The sequence below is a fragment of the Brienomyrus brachyistius genome, unplaced genomic scaffold (assembly GCF_023856365.1).
Source record: "Brienomyrus brachyistius isolate T26 unplaced genomic scaffold, BBRACH_0.4 scaffold795, whole genome shotgun sequence".
Classification (NCBI taxonomy): domain Eukaryota; kingdom Metazoa; phylum Chordata; class Actinopteri; order Osteoglossiformes; family Mormyridae; genus Brienomyrus; species Brienomyrus brachyistius.
In genome coordinates, this window is record NW_026043070.1 from 10711 (window position 1) to 30075 (window position 19365).

Here is a 19365-nt window from a genome sequence, read left to right on the forward strand (position 1 = left end):
ACGGACTACCGGAGATTTGCACTGTTTTTCTGTTAGTGTGTATAATCAAAATATGACTCAGTTTGGCCAGTTAGAAAAATATGATAATAGAAAAGTATTCTTTTCCTCTCACTTTTTTTTCTTGATTTAATTACCGACTTCACGTACTTACACTGTGTCCCGTTGCACGATGTAATATTGCGAAACTATGATTTTGTGGCAGTGTTTTGTAAAGGAATTTTCCGTTTAATCATCGTCTTAGTATAAAGCTATATGGTTGTTCTGGTATCAGTGGACGTACATTATGTATTTTTTCTTCTCTTGAGCACCATGGTCATGACATGAAGCTCAGTCATTGATTACTCGCAAATGTTAGTAGTCATCCGCTGTTTATCTTGAAGATGTAAAAGTAGTGCGCGTACATCTCCTCGTTAGTATAGTGGTGAGTATCCCCGCCTGTCACGCGGGAGACCGGGGTTCGATTCCCCGACGGGGAGAGTCTGCATCTTTTTGCCTCGGTCTCAAAAGGCACCAAGCTAGAACCGGCCCCGTGTTAGTGGAAACGGGGCTTGTGACTTGTACTCATGCATAATATTCTGCGGGTCGCTCAGCAGCGCAGCATATGAAACTAGACTCGGATTGTAAGTGTGTGGTTTTGATAATTGATGTATGGATGGATGGATCCTTAATAAGAGATATAAACAATAAGGTCCAGTCGCCAACTAATCATGTAAAATACGTCATAAACTCATGGTTGTTAAACCCAGAATAAAAATGAAGACGTATAACTAGGAAAGTCAACTTGCACATTTCAATTTTGGTTCGATATAATCACGTTGTCCTTAACCCTCCAGTGCAGGAGGGGACGGTAATGCGCATCGAATGTTTCCGAACCTGTGTGTGATACAACCGAGGAAGAGCCGATGACTTCGGGGGAGGAGGGGCAGGCGACTCGGAAGAAAAAGCAGCAGAACCCAATGCAGCCTGTAGCCCATTCAAAGGCCTACTGTTGGACCTCTGCTTATTTTGCAATACGTCTTTAGTACGGACTGAAAAATGTCCGATTTCGATGAGTTTGAGAAGCAGTTAAGCGAAAATCGGCAAGGTAAGTTTGGCTTTGAAGATCGGTGTATGCTCCCTGTTTTAGGGTAATAAAGTGGCCGGCGTGTCCTAGCGCCGAGGATGGTGCGGAGGGCACTTCTGCTGGTTCCGAAAAGAAAAGCGCGGCTGGGAAATCGGTGCCTTTTATCCGAGCGCTCGCCGATTCTGAAACCTGCCCGATTCTTCTTCTCCCAGCTGCCGCAGGATCCCCGAAAACTGACCGCTTTGGTAAATCAGTGACATTCTTTGCTTGGCATTGTTATAGAGATCGCTAGGCCTGCATCCATCAGTGCCCGGCGTACATAACATGGACATTTCAATGAAACGTTATTGGGGTGCACTCGATGTGAAAGCCTGCGGTTTTATTTATTTAATTATTTACCATTATACACTTGGATCATAAATTGTGACCCGCGTATTTTCATTCGCAGTAACACACTATGCATGGATGTTTGTTGCAAGCGTTATATTTTCAAGATCACGTTTAAAGTTTTATGCAAATAAAAACGACCGCGACCACTTGATTTAAAGTCCGCACTTAATAACAGTGTTAGTTACTTGGTTTTTAAATACTACGACGAGTTTTCTATATAATGATATGATTTTGTCTCTTTCCGATGCACAATAGCCTTTCCCTTGGGTCCGAAATGCTGGCCCTGTCATCCGTACAGAATAAGTCTTTCTCACACGATCGCCGTTTCTTCATGATGTATAGACTCTAAAAATCAGCCGCGTTCCCTGGAATCATAACAACTGCTTTTAGGTCGTTATTGCAAAGTCTTGCACCTGTATCTACCTTTACAGCGGATAGCAGTAACTAACAATGATGTACAGTTATATAACAATACACATATAACTTCATTAAAGTGCAGAGAATCCAGTAAACTGAATAAACTTAAGCCATACTAACGCAACTGAAATATACAACATGCGTTACAACGGAGTCGAAAGTAGGATTGATTTATGTACCTATCAAATGGCAATCTTGTCATATCAGCTCCTTATCACTAAATCACTAAAATGTCATTCGAAACGACCTGATTCGGCTAGACGAGCACTAAGTGCCGCCGTGTTTGATAAACTAGCAGTTCCAGTCATTCATATCTGCGCTCTGACTATGCCTGCGATTGCGGTAATTGGTTATTACCGATTTACGTAAGATGCATTGGCCGCTCCGTGTCTGTACTTTTGCAGCGGTGCATTACCGTAACGCTGTTATAACTGATGCATGAAGCTGATTCCTCGAGCAGCACCTGCGTTTAAATGCTTCACTGAAAACTGCACCTTCAGGGATTTATTTAAGCTTCTATATGAAGGACCTGCTGGGATAGAAAGGTGATATTTTATTGCTAGTTTAATAAAGTGCTGTCTGTCAGATTGAAACGATATTAATTACCCATCCATCGTCCAACCAGTTATCTTAGTCAGGCTCCCCTGGAGCCTATTCCAGGCAAATTCCCCATACAGAGAGCAGAGGCAAAATTCAGGCCTCCAGACTCGGAGGCGTGAGGCAACTGTACTCACCACTGTGCTCCTATATCATTAATTAGTCTGGTTATGTTTTTATTGTTTCACAACAGACTGACATTCAAGGGGATGTCCTTGTGCCCTTGAAATTATTAGCCATTGAGAGATGGGTGTGTTTGTTTCAGGAGGGTGTGATTGAATATGTGAATTGAATGGAGGTGCTTCATTCTGGTGAGGAAACTGGGGAGTTAGACCCCGTACCACATCTTGGTCTCCGTAAGTGACTTTTAAGGCATAGCGCTGGGTCAGTCAGCATCCAGCACCCCAGGGAAGTTGGTAATATGATTACTCTGTGACTCATGGGCTTCAAACCCACAACCATCCGGACACACATTCATAATCCCTCTGAGTTACACATCTTGGATTTATCGAAATGGATGGTAGGGGGGCAGTCATGTCGCTCCGCCCACCGTCTCACTGGTACCACGGTGTCGTCCCCCAGAGCGGGAGAAGGAGCGACACAAGAAGCGTAGCCGCAGCCGGTCTCTGAGCCGTGGCGAGAAGCACCGCCGCTGGAGCAAGGACTCCAGGGGGCGGAGTCACGAGAAGCGCAGCAGCAGCCGCGACCGCAAGGGTCGTGACCGACGGAGCAGCTCACGCGAGCACAAGAAGCACAGGTACCCCCCCTCACGGTCCCGGTTACAGGCACTGAAGCTGATATCTAGCATGGTTTGAGGCCTCTTAACAAGTTTCTTTCACAATCAACCAATTGGTTTCTTCGTGGTGGGAAGGGGGACTGTACCCATATTAAATTTTAACTGGCGTTTATAAGTAGCCCCCGCCATAGCGATGGGACCTCAAAGCCAGCCTAAAAAGTGGCGCATGGTCACACCCTCATGACCTTAAACTGCCTGCGATCCAAAGTTAAATGTAAACATTCTGCCATCTGTTTGTTTTTGCCAGATTCTGAGTGTTTACACTGTATTGTTTGGGGAAAACAACCTTCTGTTTTGTGTTTGGGCAGCTACTCTCCTCGGAGAAGCCGTAAGAAAAGGACATACAAGTACTGGGATGTTCCCCCTCCGGGATTCGAGCACATCACCCCCATGCAGTACAAGGCAATGCAAGGTTTGGATGCGACGCTTCCATGTGTGCTAGTTCAGTATTGCAAGGTTATGGTATATTGGTTGCAATGAAAGCATTTATTCTGGAGTGCCCTCCTCCCCCCTGCTGGTCAAAGAGGGAATAACACTTGGGATGATTTCAGACAGTGTGAAGAGAGCTTAAACCTAGGGGTTAGAAGCAAATGAAGGCGACGATCCGGATGTTCTGGCCGTCCCTGGTTGGGGTCTTGAAGCCCTTTCTCCTCCCCACAGCTGCAGGGCAGATCCCCACGATAGCTTTACTGGCAACATCCACCACCAGCGGCGTGGCAGTGACGCCCACCCAGGTGCCGATGGTCGGCAGCCAGATGACCCGGCAGGCCAGGCGGCTTTATGTCGGCAACATCCCCTTCGGCCTGACGGAGGTGAGTCCAGGCAAAGTCCCGCGTTGCCTTCTGTCATGCATACTGGTGTCATGTGTAGCTCAGTGAGTTAGGACACTGAGCCGGTCACAAGAAGGTTGTTGGTTCAAATCCCTTGGGCAGCAGAGTGATTTCACCATTGGGCCCCCGAGCGCAGCCCTTAAGCACTATTTGCTCTAGGAACTGTCTGGTCCTGCTTCTTCAATGAAATGTATGTTGCTTTGGATGAAAGTGTCCGCAAAATAAATAGATAAATGTACTAGACTTGTCAGTCATTTTTTTTCTCGTTTGCCTGTTTTGATGTCTTCAGACGTCTGCCTGTCTTCATTCAGTGTGTCTGCCTGTCTTTTTAGGAGGCCATGGCGGATTTCTTCAATACCCAGATGCGATTGGCTGGCTTATGTCAAGGTCCCACCAATCCCGTCCTCGCTGTTCAGATAAACCAGGACAAGAACTTTGCCTTCCTTGAAGTAAGAGTCTTTCCTGCCTAATGGCTGCTGTGTCCAGGCGGAGACCGCAGCCTTCCCTGATTAACGACGTTCTTCGTTCTGCCCTAGTTTCGGTCCGTGGATGAGACCACGCAGGCAATGGCCTTCGACGGCATCATTTTCCAGGGTCAGTCGTTAAAAATCAGGCGGCCCCACGACTATCGCCCCCTGCCTGGCATCTCAGAGCAGCCCGCCTTCCACGTACCAGGTCCGTTTTGCTTGTCGCCGTCATAACCTTAATCTTTATTTACCTTTGAAGAGCCGATCGGCAAGGCCAGTTTTTTGTACTCGTTACGGACTGACTGTCCTTCGCAAGCTGCGGATGTCTTGTCATATAAAGAGGGAGACTTTCACTTTTATTTACTTAATGTTGTAAATATTTAGCAGACAGTTTTATCCAAAGTGAAGAATGTTTTTTTTTTTTTTTTTTTTTTTTGAGAAATCAGGGTCAGCCTGTCCCTAGAGCAAACTCGCCGGCCCAGTGGTGTGATCACCAGTGATGTGAACCAGTGATCTTCTGATGATAACGCTGGCATCCTAACCAGCTGAGCCACACACACACACACACAGCTCAGTCACTCACTTCTTACTGTTAACATAGGGGTGTTGTGTGGCTCTGTGATGTTTGCCCATGAAAAGAAGGTTGCTGGTTGGCAGGGTTGGCAGAGTGATTTCACCACTGGGCCCTTGAGCAAGGACCCTAACCCCCAAATTGTTCTAGGGTTGCTGGCTCCTATTCTAGTTAAAAATTCTGGACACACCTACTGAAAATGACTTGTTTTTCAGCAAGATAATGACCCAAAGCCCACCTTGAAGGTTATGCAAGTAGCTTATTACCTTGTGAACTAGGAAAGAGATGGTCCCCACAGCCCCCCAACCTAAACTCTATAGAGCTGGTTTGGGATCAGTTGGATGAGAGTAAGAGTAAGGTAGCCAGCTTGCGCGCAGAACTTGTGGAAACTCGAGGACTGTTGGAGAAACGGTCCAGGTGGGTACATATGTTAGCTGGTTGAGTCCGCAATGCTGTCATCGAAGCCAATGGCTCCTATTTTGAAGAGACAAAAATTTTGTCTTTGCAGTACTTCATATGCATAACTTCCATGCCCAAAGGCCTTTTACTATAAGGTGAATAACAGCTAAAATAGAGACAAATGCATTAAGAGCAGGTGTGTCCATACTTTTGACTGGTGCTGCATGTGTCAGCATCTCCCATGGAGAGCAAGATGGGAGAGACAAAAAACAGTCGTCAAACTGCCCCAGTATTTAGGTATTTTTTTGCTGGAGTTACATTTATCTGATATTATATAGGAGATAACGACGTCATACTGATTTGAAGTTGGCTTATTTCACTCGCGCCGTTTGCTCGTGGTCATTATCCGGCATGTTGACGGTTTGCTGTGATCGGCCGGCTTTGGGCGCCGTGCCGCTCTGTCTGCAGGGGTCGTCTCCACCGTGGTTCCAGACTCGCCACACAAGCTCTTTGTCGGAGGCCTGCCCAACTATCTCAGTGACGATCAGGTACCCCGCCCTCAGTCTCTGTCGCCGGGGAGCCGACCCACAACCCTCCTGTGTTTCTGTCCCACTGCTGCACGTGGAACTCAAGCAGGCATGCACACACACGCACACGCACGCACGCACGCACGCGCACGCACATACATACATAAAATAAACACTCGTCTCTGTGTAACTGATTAGTAGGAAAAGAAAGCCTGTCAAAGTTACCTCACCGCTTAAAATTCATTACAAGATACTGGGGGGTCAAATGTCAGCATCATGTTTAAAGCTAGCTGCTGAAAATAGCCGCACATTTGAGGTTTTTTTTTTTTTTTTTTAAAGATATTCATGGGATTTATTAAACATTTATTAGACATGTAGGTAATGAGTTGACAGTTACATTACGCTCATTGTTTATCCAGCTGTAAATTATGAAGATATTGAGACCCCGCTAATGTAAAAGGTACGTTTCCCAAAACCTCATGTTATCGACTTGCATAGTTGGAACCATTCAGTTGTTATCTAATGTTGTTAGCAAATAACCTTATTAGCAACAAAGGCTTTGGGAAACGTGCCTTACAGCTGGCGGCTTGCCAAACCAGTCACGTAGCCAGTCCCTGTGCTGCCTGTTGCTGGGTACCCTGGAATATTTGTATATCGGGTTAATTGCTGAGTGTTAGTCGGATGAATCAGCCGCGTCGTTTTGCTGCATGAAAATTTAAAATCGAGTCATCTGCGCGTCACCTAACTGACGAATACCTCCACATTGCCGTACACCTGTGTTTGCCCAATCCCAGTCCTCGGGGAACCGCCGACTGTCCACATTTTCGCTCCCTCCTAGCTCCCAGCCAATCAGGAACACCGAATACCTGGTACAGGTGTGCTGAGAGGAAGCAAAAACGTGGACTGACCGGGGGGGTACCCCCGAGGACTGGGCTGGGAAACACTACCATAGACTGTGCTTGAAATGTGGGGGAGATCGACCAAGTCCCCAAACGCTTCAGTATTCGCAGACGTGCCGTGTCTCACGTCCATGTCCGCACACTGAGAACGATGACTTCACATCCCGTTAACAGCGATGGGGAGCTGCGGAAGAATCGTTCCCTACATTGCTGTGTCGCTCGAAAGGCAGAAAATACTTCGGACCTTTTTCCCGGTGAACGATTATCAGCTTCACTGGAGTTTTCACATCGTGCCCCATGCCCTATTCTGTTATGACGTCAGTGATGGATAATATTACCATAACAACATGCACAGATGAGGTCGTCTTACTCTGAAAGTGTTGAAAGGGTCACATTTTAGACATTTTCTACTTCTCATTAGCATCTTTTATGATTTTTTTTTTTTCTTCCTATATCGCCACCCCACTGAAATCGGCCCATTATAGACATAATCCATACAGGCATTTAATAGTTTACCTATTTATTTTGCAAAAGTTAATCGCAAAACGTTTTGCGTCCACCCCTGCATCGCAAAACGTTTTGCGTCCACCCCTGCATTGTAACATTTTGAGCTCCGGTGTCCCACTCACTTTAGCCTAAACTGTTAAAAATGGCAAGACTCAGCCCACAAGATAGTGATCGCGGTTTCAGTGAAAGGTAAGTGAGAAGTGCAGTCAGTTTGTTTTTCTTTGATTTTTTCCCTCCTTTTCGGATTGTCATCGTAATCTTTCTTATCCAGTGTGAGTCACATGTAATCCAAGTCAAGAGGAAGGCTGTACCAAAGCAGCACTGGGGGGAGAGAGTTTGAATCCAGCAGAACTGTTAATGTATTTCACGTCAAAGCCAGTAAATGTGCCATAGACAGGTGAAATGGAAACCGCTGCTTGTATCCTGGTGTTTACATTTTTTTTGCAGTCCCTGCTACCGCTTTGATACTTACAGCTCTTTCATTTTTGTTCCCCACTTTGTCCCCAGCTAGGGGCCTGTAAGATCGTTAAGTCTTCGCTCATAATTTGTTCAGTAGTACTGACCTACTGCTGCCATGCCAACATGTAACACAAGGCAAGTAAGACATTCCGTCCCTCGCACGGATATCCTCCCTGTCGACGGCCTGCCCCTGTGGGGGGGCTCTGTCCTGGAGTGCTCTTAAGCATATGGGGTCCTTTTTTTGGGGGTTGAAGGCTGGGGAGAGACTTATTATGCTGATCACAGGGTATAAATTTGATTTTTTTTTTTTTTGCCCCTAAGAGAAGGTAGGAGGTAGCGCCCTCTTGTGGCTGCCAGTGTCCCAGGTGACTCCTTTCTGAAGTCAGTGGTTAATGCGGCTTTACAGTAGATTCCTGTAGAATAAGTGAGGAATGATGTTAGCAGAGCTATTTCGTCCTGTTTGGCTTCAAGCCGTGGCCCCTTTAGCAGGACCCTGTGGCGGCTCTTAGCTTTACCTGTGAGTTTATCTCCTGTAGGCTTTGTCCCTCTAATTAACTGCACCAATGTGGTTCTTGGTTTTAAGAACAGGAAGTCAGTGATTCGGCTGGGTTTGTGTTCTGCCGAGTCGCCCCCCCCCCTCCACATTGTATACATGGAACACTTAACATATAATTAGCTGTTTTTATTTAGTTTTTTTTTTATATACCATCTAGCTTAATTATTGTGGCCCTTAAAATCAGATGCAACTCGGTCCATATTTCAAAATTCGTAGTTGGAATTATCAGAGAACTTGATTAGGAATTCAGTTGTGTTGTATATGCTGTAGGATGGGGGGGGGGGGAATCTGTGTTATCATTCATTGACAAGAATCAAAATAGTTACTTTTGTACGCTCCCAGTAAGTAAGTCATGCAGAAAGGGCACAGGGGGCTTTGAGCTCTAGTGTTGCACCGTAATGTCGAGCCACTTGTCATAAAGCCATTTTCCTGATGTCTTCACTGTTTCCTCATGTCGTTTTGCAAAGTTTAACATGCTGCTTCTCCCACAGTTAAGATTAGCATTTCTAGCGAGGCGCCGTGCCTGGACTGTCGGGCTAATCGCCCCCCCGCGTCTCCTCCTCTTGCCCAGGTGAAGGAACTCTTGACGTCGTTCGGACCTCTTAAGGCCTTCAACCTTGTGAAGGACAGTGCCACGTCACTGTCTAAGGGTTATGCTTTCTGTGAATACGTGGACATCAGTGCCACTGACCAGGTGCGTGAGGTGGGGCAGCAGCTGGAAGGTCTGGGGTGACTCGGGGCTTCCGGATGGAATTGCTGACGCTTGTGTGGGATGCATCCCGCAGGCCGTGGCTGGACTCAATGGCATGCAGCTCGGAGACAAGAAGCTCATCGTCCAGCGGGCAAGCGTGGGGGCTAAGAATGCCAACGCTGTGAGTATTTGCCCTCGGCTGCCGCCTTTCTGATGTCCTAAACCCAACTTGGTTCCTGGGTGCCTCCCAGGAAGCTTAATGCCCCTATTTCTTGGGTTTATTTGGGTCCATGTAAATTTCTCGCTGTTACTCGAGACGATTGGACGATCAGGGGGTATCTGACACTCTTGTCGCCCCCCGGGACAGACGGCCATCATCGAGACGCCGGTGACGCTGCAGGTTCCAGGGCTGCAGCGGCTGCAGAGCTCCGGCATGCCCACGGAGGTGCTGTGCCTCCTCAACATGGTCATGCCCGAGGAGCTGGTGGACGACGAGGACTACGAGGAGATCCTGGAGGACATCCGGGAGGAGTGTTGCAAGTACGGCAACGTGCGCTCCATCGAGATTCCGCGGCCCGTCGATAGCGTGGAGGTGCCTGGCTGTGGCAAGGTGGGACCCGTACTCTCCTGTACCAGTGGCAAAAAGAAGACCTCTGTAGGCACTAAACACAGGCTCATGGGAGCATTTCTTGCACAAAAGTGTTTTGAAAACGGAATAATTTTTTGTGTAAGAAAAACAATCTGATTGGTTCAGATAGACGACGGACGATCTGATTGGTTCAGATAGGCGACGGACAATCTGATTGGTTCAGATAGGCGACGGACAATCTGATTGGTTCAGATAGGCGACGGACAATCTGATTGGTTCAGATAGGCGACGGACAATCTGATTGGTTCAGATAGGCGACGGACAATCTGATTGGCTCAGATAGGCGACGGACAATCTGATTGGCTCAGATAGGCGACGGACAATCTGATTGGCTCAGATAGGCGACGGACAATCTGATTGGCTCAGATAGGCGACGGACAATCTGATTGGCTCAGATAGGCGACGGACAATCTGATTGGCTCAGATAGGCGACGGACAATCTGATTGGCTCAGATAGGCGACGGACAATCTGATTGGCTCAGATAGGCGACGGACAATCTGATTGGCTCAGATAGGCGACGGACAATCTGATTGGCTCAGATAGGCGACGGACAATCTGATTGGCTCAGATAGGCGACGGACAATCTGATTGGCTCAGATAGGCGACGGACAATCTGATTGGCTCAGATAGGCGACGGACAATCTGATTGGCTCAGATAGGCGACGGACAATCTGATTGGCTCAGATAGGCGACGGACAATCTGATTGGCTCAGATAGGCGACGGACAATCTGATTGGCTCAGATAGGCGACGGACAATCTGATTGGCTCAGATAGGCGACGGACAATCTGATTGGCTCAGATAGGCGACGGACAATCTGATTGGCTCAGATAGGCGACGGACAATCTGATTGGCTCAGATAGGCGACGGACAATCTGATTGGCTCAGATAGGCGACGGACAATCTGATTGGCTCAGATAGGCGACGGACAATCTGATTGGCTCAGATAGGCGACGGACAATCTGATTGGCTCAGATAGGCGACGGACAATCTGATTGGCTCAGATAGGCGACGGACAATCTGATTGGCTCAGATAGGCGACGGACAATCTGATTGGCTCAGATAGGCGACGGACAATCTGATTGGCTCAGATAGGCGACGGACAATCTGATTGGCTCAGATAGGCGACGGACAATCTGATTGGCTCAGATAGGCGACGGACAATCTGATTGGCTCAGATAGGCGACGGACAATCTGATTGGCTCAGATAGGCGACGGACAATCTGATTGGCTCAGATAGGCGACGGACAATCTGATTGGCTCAGATAGGCGACGGACAATCTGATTGGCTCAGATAGGCGACGGACAATCTGATTGGCTCAGATAGGCGACGGACAATCTGATTGGCTCAGATAGGCGACGGACAATCTGATTGGCTCAGATAGGCGACGGACAATCTGATTGGTTCAGATAGGCGACGGACAATCTGATTGGTTCAGATAGGCGACGGACAATCTGATTGGTTCAGATAGGCGACGGACAATCTGATTGGTTCAGATAGGCGACGGACAATCTGATTGGCTCAGATAGGCGACGGACAATCTGATTGGCTCAGATAGGCGACGGACAATCTGATTGGCTCAGATAGGCGACGGACAATCTGATTGGCTCAGATAGGCGACGGACAATCTGATTGGCTCAGATAGGCGACGGACAATCTGATTGGCTCAGATAGGCGACGGACAATCTGATTGGCTCAGATAGGCGACGGACAATCTGATTGGCTCAGATAGGCGACGGACAATCTGATTGGCTCAGATAGGCGACGGACAATCTGATTGGCTCAGATAGGCGACGGACAATCTGATTGGCTCAGATAGGCGACGGACAATCTGATTGGCTCAGATAGGCGACGGACAATCTGATTGGCTCAGATAGGCGACGGACAATCTGATTGGCTCAGATAGGCGACGGACAATCTGATTGGCTCAGATAGGCGACGGACAATCTGATTGGCTCAGATAGGCGACGGACAATCTGATTGGCTCAGATAGGCGACGGACAATCTGATTGGCTCAGATAGGCGACGGACAATCTGATTGGCTCAGATAGGCGACGGACAATCTGATTGGCTCAGATAGGCGACGGACAATCTGATTGGCTCAGATAGGCGACGGACAATCTGATTGGCTCAGATAGGCGACGGACAATCTGATTGGCTCAGATAGGCGACGGACAATCTGATTGGCTCAGATAGGCGACGGACAATCTGATTGGCTCAGATAGGCGACGGACAATCTGATTGGCTCAGATAGGCGACGGACAATCTGATTGGCTCAGATAGGCGACGGACAATCTGATTGGCTCAGATAGGCGACGGACAATCTGATTGGCTCAGATAGGCGACGGACAATCTGATTGGCTCAGATAGGCGACGGACGATCTGATTGGCTCAGATAGGCGACGGACGATCTGATTGGCTCAGATAGGCGACGGACGATCTGATTGGCTCAGATAGGCGACGGACGATCTGATTGGCTCAGATAGGCGACGGACGATCTGATTGGCTCAGATAGGCGACGGACGATCTGATTGGTTCAGATAGGCGACGGACGATCTGATTGGTTCAGATAGGCGACGGACGATCTGATTGGTTCAGATAGGCGACGGACGATCTGATTGGTTCAGATAGGCGACGGACGATCTGATTGGTTCAGATAGGCGACGGACAATCTGATTGGTTCAGATAGGCGACGGACAATCTGATTGGCTCAGATAGGCGACGGACAATCTGATTGGCTCAGATAGGCGACGGACAATCTGATTGGCTCAGATAGGCGACGGACAATCTGATTGGCTCAGATAGGCGACGGACAATCTGATTGGCTCAGATAGGCGACGGACAATCTGATTGGCTCAGATAGGCGACGGACAATCTGATTGGTTCAGATAGGCGACGGACAATCTGATTGGTTCAGATAGGCGACGGACAATCTGATTGGCTCAGATAGGCGACGGACAATCTGATTGGCTCAGATAGGCGACGGACAATCTGATTGGCTCAGATAGGCGACGGACAATCTGATTGGCTCAGATAGGCGACGGACAATCTGATTGGCTCAGATAGGCGACGGACAATCTGATTGGCTCAGATAGGCGACGGACAATCTGATTGGCTCAGATAGGCGACGGACAATCTGATTGGCTCAGATAGGCGACGGACAATCTGTTTGGTTCAGATAGGCGACGGACAATCTGATTGGTTCAGATAGGCGACGGACAATCTGATTGGCTCAGATAGGCGACGGACAATCTGATTGGCTCAGATAGGCGACGGACAATCTGATTGGCTCAGATAGGCGACGGACAATCTGATTGGCTCAGATAGGCGACGGACAATCTGATTGGCTCAGATAGGCGACGGACAATCTGATTGGCTCAGATAGGCGACGGACAATCTGATTGGCTCAGATAGGCGACGGACAATCTGATTGGTTCAGATAGGCGACGGACAATCTGATTGGTTCAGATAGGCGACGGACAATCTGATTGGCTCAGATAGGCGACGGACAATCTGATTGGCTCAGATAGGCGACGGACAATCTGATTGGCTCAGATAGGCGACGGACAATCTGATTGGCTCAGATAGGCGACGGACAATCTGATTGGCTCAGATAGGCGACGGACAATCTGATTGGCTCAGATAGGCGACGGACAATCTGATTGGCTCAGATAGGCGACGGACAATCTGATTGGCTCAGATAGGCGACGGACAATCTGTTTGGTTCAGATAGGCGACGGACAATCTGATTGGTTCAGATAGGCGACGGACAATCTGATTGGCTCAGATAGGCGACGGACAATCTGATTGGCTCAGATAGGCGACGGACAATCTGATTGGCTCAGATAGGCGACGGACAATCTGCCAATCAGATTGTCCGTCGCCTATCTGAACCAATCAGATTGTCCGTCGCCTATCTGAACCAATCAGATTGTCCGTCGCCTATCTGAACCAATCAGATTGTCCGTCGCCTATCTGAGCCAATCAGATTGTCCGTCGCCTATCTGAGCCAATCAGATTGTCCGTCGCCTATCTGAGCCAATCAGATCGTCCGTCGCCTATCTGAGCCAATCAGATCGTCCGTCGCCTATCTGAACCAATCAGATCGTCCGTCGCCTATCTGAACCAATCAGATCGTCCGTCGCCTATCTGAACCAATCAGATCGTCCGTCGCCTATCTGAACCAATCAGATCGTCCGTCGCCTATCTGAGCCAATCAGATCGTCCGTCGCCTATCTGAGCCAATCAGATCGTCCGTCGCCTATCTGAGCCAATCAGATCGTCCGTCGCCTATCTGAGCCAATCAGATCGTCCGTCGCCTATCTGAACCAATCAGATCGTCCGTCGCCTATCTGAGCCAATCAGATCGTCCGTCGCCTATCTGAGCCAATCAGATCGTCCGTCGCCTATCTGAGCCAATCAGATCGTCCGTCGCCTATCTGAGCCAATCAGATCGTCCGTCCGTCGCCTATCTGAGCCAATCAGATTGTCCGTCGCCTATCTGAGCCAATCAGATTGTCCGTCGCCTATCTGAGCCAATCAGATTGTCCGTCGCCTATCTGAGCCAATCAGATTGTCCGTCGCCTATCTGAGCCAATCAGATTGTCCGTCGCCTATCTGAGCCAATCAGATTGTCCGTCGCCTATCTGAGCCAATCAGATTGTCCGTCGCCTATCTGAGCCAATCAGATTGTCCGTCGCCTATCTGAGCCAATCAGATTGTCCGTCGCCTATCTGAGCCAATCAGATTGTCCGTCGCCTATCTGAGCCAATCAGATTGTCCGTCGCCTATCTGAGCCAATCAGATTGTCCGTCGCCTATCTGAGCCAATCAGATTGTCCGTCGCCTATCTGAGCCAATCAGATTGTCCGTCGCCTATCTGAGCCAATCAGATTGTCCGTCGCCTATCTGAGCCAATCAGATTGTCCGTCGCCTATCTGAGCCAATCAGATTGTCCGTCGCCTATCTGAGCCAATCAGATTGTCCGTCGCCTATCTGAGCCAATCAGATTGTCCGTCGCCTATCTGAGCCAATCAGATTGTCCGTCGCCTATCTGAGCCAATCAGATTGTCCGTCGCCTATCTGAGCCAATCAGATTGTCCGTCGCCTATCTGAGCCAATCAGATTGTCCGTCGCCTATCTGAGCCAATCAGATTGTCCGTCGCCTATCTGAGCCAATCAGATTGTCCGTCGCCTATCTGAGCCAATCAGATTGTCCGTCGCCTATCTGAGCCAATCAGATTGTCCGTCGCCTATCTGAGCCAATCAGATTGTCCGTCGCCTATCTGAGCCAATCAGATTGTCCGTCGCCTATCTGAGCCAATCAGATTGTCCGTCGCCTATCTGAGCCAATCAGATTGTCCGTCGCCTATCTGAGCCAATCAGATTGTCCGTCGCCTATCTGAGCCAATCAGATTGTCCGTCGCCTATCTGAGCCAATCAGATTGTCCGTCGCCTATCTGAACCAATTTTTTGTGTTTGTGAAAACGGGTCTTTAATCGGGGAAACGGAGCGGGTAGAGCAGGACGGAACGCAGGCATTGACAAACTACAATGACGGACAGGGCAAACAGGTAAGACCAGGACTTAAAATAGGTCATGACTAATCAAAGTAATCGGGCAAAGCAGGAGACGATCAGGGAAGCACACGTGGGTAATCAGGGGGCGTGGCACACACGAGGAGCGGACAAGCCGGGCATATATGTATATCTATATAAAACCTCATTAATGAGGGACAGGGAACAGAACGGACAGACAGAACTGGCACAGGGGAAGGAGCCAGGACAAGACTTGACATAAGACAGGAAAGGCAGAGAAACAGATCAGAAAGGGGGACACGGAGGGAACAGGCAGGACAAAAGGACCGGGAGTGAACGAAGGGAACATCGGGGAAAGAGGAGCAGAAGCCAGAGGGACGAGGGACAAAGAGAGGAGGGACAGAGACAGGAGGAACAAAGCGAGGGGGAGCAGAGGCAGGAGGGACAAAGACGGGAGGCCAGGGAGAGAAGGAGGGGGAACCAAGAGGAGCCCGAGGGAGACCCAGCGGGCGACGGGAGGCAGCCGGAAGGGCTGCAGGCGGCCGGGAGGCCGGAGCCGGAGGGGCCGAGGAGATGGGGTGAGGGACAGACGCAGGGACGAAGGAGGGAGTCGGAGGGGAGACCAGGGAAGGGGACGAAGGAGCTGGAAGGGACCCTGGCGAGGGCAAGGAGAGAGGGGGAGCCGCAGCAGACGGCGACGTCCTCCGACACGCCAGAGCGGGAGGACCAGCAGGCGAATGAGGAGCCGCCGTCGGGGGGCCCGCAGGCAACCGATAAGACGCCGGAGGAGGGACCGAGGCAGGGCGACGAGGCCGCGGAGGGGGACCCGCAGACGACAGCCGACCCGGAGGGCCAGGACCCGCAGGCGCCGACCAAGCCCTAGCGCCGGCGAGGGAGGGCGAGCCAGGGGGCTGGGCGGGTGGGACCCCAGCCGTGCGTCTGTGTCCTCTCCCCTTATGGGACACAGACATAAGGACCCGTGGCCGGGGTCGGGCTCGTCGGGGTGAGGGTACCAGAGTCACAGGGGGAGAAGGGACTGGAGTGGGGCCAGGGACTGGAGCTGCAGGCTGCAGAGGGGGCGCCTGCCCGGGAGCTGCAGGCAGGGAAAGCGCCTCGGACGTGGGCGCGGTAGCTGCAGGCAGCGGAGACGGCTGCTCGGGCTCTGGGGCCGCAGGGGGCACTTATTTTATTATATAAAATAAGTGTCACACAACCGGGGTGACATGCCTTGCCTGCTTGTGGGATGAGGAAGACTCAGGGACTGGAAATGGGATTAAAACTGAAGATGTGCTCATTCCTTTGTGTATTTACAAATTTTCCTTCCGTCAGACATGAGGAGTTTGCTGCTATATTTGGCACTAATAGAGATTCTGATGCTGCTATTTTTATTGTCTATTAGTTTGTTATTATTTACAAGTTCTGTTGTGTTTTTGCATTTTTCTCTTCTGGTTAATTAACTGCTGTCTGATTGCTGTGAAGTATGAGTGTGGTGAGTAAGACTCAGGGACTGGAAGTGGGATTACAACTGAAGATAACATGCTTATTCCTTTTTGTATTGTTTACAAATTTCCTTCCGTCAAACATGAGGAGTTTGCTGCTATATTGTGCACTAACAGAGATTCTGATGCTGCTATTTTTATTGTTTATAAATGTGTTATTGTTTCCAAGTTGAGTATTCAATAAATGCTAAATTGAGAAATTTTGTGTATCGTTTGTTATTATTAGTGTGATATTTTACCATGCAAATAGAGGGGAAAACGTCCAATTATCGGCCAAAAAAAATCAGCAGCATATATCGGCCATCGCCTGACCCTGACTCCTAAATATCGGCATCGGCTATTGAAAAACCCATATCGGTCGACCTCTAGTAACAGTACATTCTGTCCAATTCATCCATCGAGTTAAGTCACACACCCACTTGAGGGGGCACTCCGGCAGACGTGAGGATGGGGATGTTCTTTCCGCTATAACATCCACTGCAGAAGTACATCTCGCTCCTGTTCACAGGGCTTACTTCAATGATGAAGCAGGGCTGGTTGTCTGGACAAGTGAAGTTGTCCTGCTGCTGGGTCTCGGTGCCGTTTTTCCACCTAAGCTTGAAGGTGGAAATGTGTTCCAACTTGGTCCCTGGGACTGCAGCATAGCCAAACATCGCGAGCAGCGTCGGCCACACCCACCACCAGAACCATCACACCGTCCTATACACATAAAGAAGAACTAAAACATAGAGTGTTGTGACAATCTATGCGTTAATGTTTGGCAGCATAGGTGATTCGTTAAAATTATACCGAAGAATGGAAAATGTGATATTTAGAATATTTTTTGCCATTTAGTAGCTAATTTAAGCACTTACCCAATGCCTCAATTTGTTTTAGGTCAGTAATGTCTGAGCCAAAAGAATGAATGTATGAATTTAATACAATTCACCCACTCCCACCCACACACAAATCTGAAATTCAATTTATTAAGACACTTCTTAAACATTAGTGCATTAACAAAAAAGGAAAATCTTAAGAGATTCAGTAGGATTTTCTATGTTAGACTTAAGTTAATAGTTCAATAGTTTTTATATATTTCAGTATACCAATTTGACTTTAATGTTGAAACAGATGCTAAAACATGGAATAATTTCATAACTAGAGAAACATGTTATTCACAAACACTAGCAAAGGTAGCTTATAGTTAAACTTACTTAAGTCAGCAAGTCAGGCTACAGTGTGTAAGAATTGTCGTAAACGATAATTTGTCTCAGTCTTACATGACAGAATAAGTAAACAGAAAATATAAAATGGCTGAAACAGCATCATTAACGCCAGCTACAGTAGAGGCGCAGAAAAGGTGTCATGACTGAAGTATTCCCAAACTTTGGAAGACCGCATGCGAGCCTTTTTTGCCGCGTGTTTCTCCAGAGGCTCCGGAGCTCCGCTGGTTGACGCAGCCAAGTTGGCTCATGTGCAGGGGGACAAGCGGCAAATTTCTTTTTTGCAGGGTGGTAGGTGATGTCTCATTAATATTTCTGAGAGAAGTGCTACATGATTGGCCAGTGCATGCCTTACAAAATGGTGCGGCACTGCATCCAAGCCTGCGGCACTCAGAGTCACAAATACAGTGGAAACCATTTGTAGTAATTACGTCTGTCTGGCTGATTTCCAACTAATTGATATTTGTATATTTATTACATGAATATAAGGTAATATAAGGTAATAGAAGAGGTATTTAATGGTTTTCCGTCTGAGGAATTTGCAAAAAACTGCAGTGCATGATGGGTCGGATCTAAAGGCTGCCTAACGTCCTCATCTGTAGGACGACTTACATCAAGACTAGGAAGGTGCATAATGTTCATGCCTGGTTGCGTTTGTTGGTCCAGAAAGTAATTCAATTTCGCCATGTAGGTTACGTTCTTAAAAACTGCTTGGAATATAGCCCGATTATATGCTGTGGGCCTTTTAATTTCTTTGTTTACCAGGTAGGCTACCTTCTTTAAACTGCGTTTTGTTAGACTACATATTTAGGGAGGTCTTTATAAATTTATTGTAGTCTTTATAAATATGTACATAGTTTAGCCTAACCCAGCCACTTAAGGGAGCAAGCCAGCTCAACTAGGTGTCGGTCCCAAGCCCGGATTAATGGGGAGGGTTGGCGTCAAGAAATAAAGAGACTGTATCTTCACTGCATGACTGATGTCAAAATGTGTGAAATATGTGGTTGTATAAATAAATTCATTAAAGTAGGTTAATGATTCTGTGCTGTCTAAATTGTATAGAAAATTTCTACATATAGCCAAACAAATCTCCTCCTGTTTGAAAAGGCATAGAAAAAGCAATTTAGCCACTAAAACTTTACAGTTTTTGTGAGGGACAGTCGAATTCTCTCGTTAAGTTTTTTGTGATCCTGCACCTACACTTTGCCGGCCCCAGGAGGATGGGCTCCCCCTTTGAGTTTGGTCCCTCCCAAGGTTTCTTCCTTCTTGGGAGTTTTTCCATGCTATCGGCGCCTATGGCTTACTCACTG

The 19365-nt window shown here is 48.3% G+C and overlaps 1 non-coding gene across 1 annotated transcript; it reads left to right on the forward strand.

Annotated features, from left to right (window-relative positions):
- The first annotated feature begins 404 nt into the window (after positions 1-404).
- On the forward strand, positions 405-476 carry trnad-guc (transfer RNA aspartic acid (anticodon GUC)). The gene has a single exon. It is a non-coding gene; the product is annotated as a tRNA-Asp (tRNA).
- Positions 477-19365: the final 18889 nt, after the last annotated feature.